We start from the raw sequence: 4,714 nt of genomic DNA, 5'->3' as shown, positions 1-4,714 counted from the left end.
AGTCAGGATGCATGCAGAAGTCTGTCTCATGATTTCCCTTCTTCTCACTAAAAAAAAGAAAAAAAAGAAAAACACTCATAAAAGCACAAAAGTAGATTAGAATAAATAGAAAGACATAACATATTCTTGGACAGGAGAAAAGTAAATCATAACTTTAATTACCTCTAAATTATTAATGCAATATTAATAAAAAGTGCCATAGTTTTTTTCCCCTGCAGCTACACAAGGTAATTACAGAATTCATATAGAAGACTAAACAATCAAGCATACCTTGGAAAACCCAGAGACAAAACAGCAAGGAAATCTGTGCACAACAGATTGTAGCACTAACTATAATATAAAGGTTCTATAATTAAAATAATATGGTATTTGAGGATGAATAAACAGATTAACAGAAAAGACTAAAAATTACAATAAAATATGCAAATTTAGTATATGATAAAGGAAGGGTTTTAGCTTGAATTCCCCAGGAGATCCTAAAACAAGAATTAGGGTGCACATATTATTTGTGAAGTGATCCTAGTAAACACCATGAAGAGCATGGAGAAATAAAAAACAAAAGAAAGGCAGTCAGTAAAGAATGGGTTATCAGGCAAATTATCTCTATGGGTACCTAATAGCTCATTTCTGCTGAGTAATTGCAAGAAAAACGTATGCCTCTGGGTTATCTCTCTTGAAGCTTATTTTGTCAGCAACTTTTATTAGTCATTGAATGTAGGCCTCTTTTGAAGACTGCTATTTCCAAGGTACTTCCACCCTGCAGTGTGTGGGCAAATAGGTTCTGACCTCCAGAGAAAACCAGCAGGTAAAGAAAGTCAGTTGATGGTAATTGGAAGTCTTTTTGCTATATACTGAAGTGGTAAGGGCAAGGGGATATAGACAGGGCACCAACATCTTCTACCTCAGGTAGAGCTCAAGTCAATAGGAAAAGATGGACTCCATAATGAGTGTCATAAGAGTAAACGGAAAGCCATATGATACAAAGAAAACATTGCATCTGGTCCTCAAACTATACAATAAGACAGATTGTATAAGAATCAGATATTTAAGTGTAAAAAGAAATGAATTCATGCTTGTACTAGAAGAAAATATGAGTAAATTATTTTTTAAAGATTTTATTTATTGCCTGACTGGATGGTGGCACAGTGGATCGTGCATCAGACTGGGACGCAGAGGACCGAAGTTCAAAACCCCAAGGCTCACCAGCTTGAGTGAGGAGTCGCTAGCTTGAGCGTGAGATCGTAGACATGACCCCATGGTCGCTGGCTTGAGCCCAAAGTCACTGGCTTGAGCAAGGGGGTCACTCGCCCTGCTGCAGCCCCTCGGTCAAGGCGCATATGAGAAAGCAATCAACAAATAACTAAGGTGCCACAACGAAGACTTGATGTTTCTCATCTCTCTCCCTTCCTGTTTGTCCCTATCTGTCCTTCTCTCTGTCTCTCCCTACATCTGTGTCGCAAAAAAAAAAAAAAAAATATTGATTTTTAGAGAGAGGAGAGAGAGAAAGAAAAAGAGAAAGGAGCAGGAGTGAGAAGCAACTCGTAGTTGCTTCTTGTATGTGCCTTGACCGGGCAAGCCCATGGTCTCAAACCGGTGACTTCAGCATTCAAGGTTGACACTATCCACTGTGCAACCACAGGTCAGGCATATGAGTAAATTATAATCTATTAATAGGGAACTCTTTCTTAACTATGATTTAATATCCAGAGGCAATAAATGAAAAGATAAATAATTTTATTATATATATTTTGAGATTTAACATGATAAAAAAACAGTGTAAACAAAGAATAAAGACAAATGAAAAAATGTTTTTAACATATCACCAACAAATGGTTAACACGTATGTGTATGTGTATGTGTGTGTGTGTTTAAAAGTAGAGAAGAAAGAAACCAACCACCCTTAAAAAACAGACTAGAGAAATGAACAATCAATCATAGGAAAAGAAAGCAAAGAGCTTTTAATTTTATCTTTTCTAGAGACTGAAAATTAGGATTTTCAACATTGAAGAAAAGAGATACAGATGTAAGATCAAAGAGGTTAATTTAAAACCCATGGTCTGGGATTTGAATTTTAAGTATCAGTATGAACTCATGAAATATTTAATCTTTAAGATAGATTCCTAGTTCTGTCCACTAAAAATACCTAGAAATACCAACCAACTCAAGAACAAGGAGCACTCATAGTACCCAGATTGTGGTCTTGAGAAAACCGTTTCTCTCTACAATGAAGCCGTGTTACTTGGAGAAATTCAAGGTTTGGGGTAGGAAATGTACAAGATGAGCCTGGAACATCTTGTCATACAAGAAATAAGGAAGCTATTTTTAAACTTCTGGGCACTATGTTAAAAATAAAAATTCAGGAGTCAACTTGAACAGACACCCACAGGTCAAAGAGGGATAATTTGATTACCTGTAAGGATAATAATTGTCATGTATTGAAACACATTAATCTATTAGATCATACTGAAAGTTAAAAAGTTATGCATTACTCACCACTGAAAGCTGCTTGTAGGCCTGACCTGTGGTGGCGCAGTGGATAAAGCGTCAACCTGGAAATGCTGAGGTCGCTGGTTCAAAACCCTGGGCTTGCCTGGTCAAGGCATATATGGGAGTTGATGCTTCCAGCTCCTCCCCCCTGTCTCTCTCTCCTCTCTCTCTGTCTCCCTCTCTCTCTCTCCCCCTCTCTCTCCTCTTTAAAATGAATAAATAAAATAAAATAAAAATTTAAAAAAAAAAAAAGAAAGCTGCTTGTAAACAGATTCATTTTGAAAGTTGGTAAATAAAAGAAATCCCTGGCCAGTTTGCTCAGTAGATAGAGTGTCAGCTCAGTGTGCAGATGTACCAAGTTTGATCCCTGGTCAGGGCACACAAGAGAAACAACCATCTGCTTCTCTTCTTTTACTCTCCTCCTTCTCTCTCTCTTCCTCTCACACAGTCAGTGATTCAATTGGTTTGAGTGTTGTCTCCAGGCACTGAAAGTAGCTCAGTCGATTAAAGCATCAGTCCCAGACGACGGTTGCCTGGTGGATCTGCTAGAGGCACATGCAGGACTCTGTTTCTCCATCTCCTCTCTTTTCATTTAAAAAAAAAGAATCATATTTTTCCTGTCTCTACTAAATAAAATGCATCTCATGGTACCAAATAGATGTGGTGAAGTTTCTCTTTATAAAAGTATTACAGATAATATATGAAGAAAAACTGTTACAATTTTGCAACTCTAATTAATGGTTCTAAGCATTTAACATTTTAATAGTGGCTAATGTCTCAAAAAGAGACAGCCAGATGTACAACGTATGTGCCAGATGGAAAAATGCCGCAACCTCTGAAGAATTCCTTCTTCCCCAAAACTTAAACCTGAAATTGATCAAGCTTTAAGGTTCAACTATCTATTTACTGGAAATACAGAAGGTGGAGGAACATATTAAATGATACTTCTGGAATGCAATCATTCAAATCCAGACCTTAGGAAATTCTATGAGACAAATTACCTACTTTTCTCATATAAATAAATTGCAAGAGAAAATAAAATGGAGCAGAAATCTACCACTTAAAAGAGACAAGAGATAATCCTTTTCACAAAGATGCCGCCAAAGGCAAAAAAGGAAACTCCTACCTCTCTTGAAACCAAAACCAAAGCAAAAGCTGTGAAGGCAAAGAAAACAGTGCTGACAGGTGTCCACAGACACACAAAAAAGAAAGATTCACAGGTCACCCACCATCTGACTCAGAAGACACTGCAGCTCCAAAGGTAACTTAAATATTCTCAGAAAAGCACCCCAGGAGAAACAAGCCTGACCACAATGTCATTATCATGTTACCTCTGACTGTAAAGTCAGCCATGAAGAATATAAAAAACAACAGTACACTTGTGTCCATTGTAAATGTCAAGGCCAACAAGCACCAGATCAAATAGGCTGTGAAAAAGCTCTAAGACATTGAAGTGGCCAAGTGTCAAAACCTTGATCAGGCCTGATTGAAAGAAGAAGGAATATGTTTGACTAGTCCCTGACTATGATGCTTTAGATGTTGCCAGCAAAATTGGGATCATCTAAACTGAGTCCAGTCCAGTTGGTTAAATCTAAATATAAAAAAGTACACTGTAAAAAATTTTGTTTTAAGTAAAAGAGGAGATATATCAAGCAGTCCTAACAATGTGAGCATTGTTTATATCCTGATTCAAACAAACAGCTGCTAAATGTGGATTATAATATCTATAAAATAATTGAAAATTTGACACTCAATATTTCATAATTTTAAGAAGGAAATCTTACCTTTTTCAGTAGCATGGATGAACCTGGATAGTATTATGCTACATGAAATAAGCCACTCAGAGAACGACAAGTACCATATGATTTTACTTACATGTGGAATCAAATGAACAAAATAAATTTAACAAACAAAATAAAAACAGACTCACAGATAAGAGAAAAGACTGACAGCTATCATAGGAGATTGGGTTTGGGGGGGCTGGGTGAAAAAGGTCAAGGGATTAAGCAAAGAAAAAAAAACTCAGATACAGACAACAGGGGGGATGGGGAACAGCAGAAGAGGGTAAAGGGAGAAAAATGATGAGGGAAGGAGACTTGTTAACTTGGGGCGGTGAACACACAATACAATATACAGATGGTGTGTTACAGAATTCTACACCTGAAACCTATACAATTTTAATAAATATCACCCCAATAAATTCAATAAAAATTACTTATTTTTAGGT

The 4,714-nt window shown here is 36.7% G+C and overlaps 1 pseudogene; it reads left to right on the top strand.

The window, feature by feature from the left end:
- The first annotated feature begins 3,581 nt into the window (after positions 1 to 3,581).
- On the top strand, positions 3,582 to 4,052 carry LOC136385889 (large ribosomal subunit protein uL23-like; annotated as a pseudogene).
- The last annotated feature ends 662 nt before the right edge of the window (positions 4,053 to 4,714 follow it).

This window comes from Saccopteryx leptura, chromosome X, assembly GCF_036850995.1.
Source record: "Saccopteryx leptura isolate mSacLep1 chromosome X, mSacLep1_pri_phased_curated, whole genome shotgun sequence".
Lineage (NCBI taxonomy): Eukaryota > Metazoa > Chordata > Mammalia > Chiroptera > Emballonuridae > Saccopteryx > Saccopteryx leptura.
This window is presented reverse-complemented; position numbering and strand designations above follow the sequence as displayed.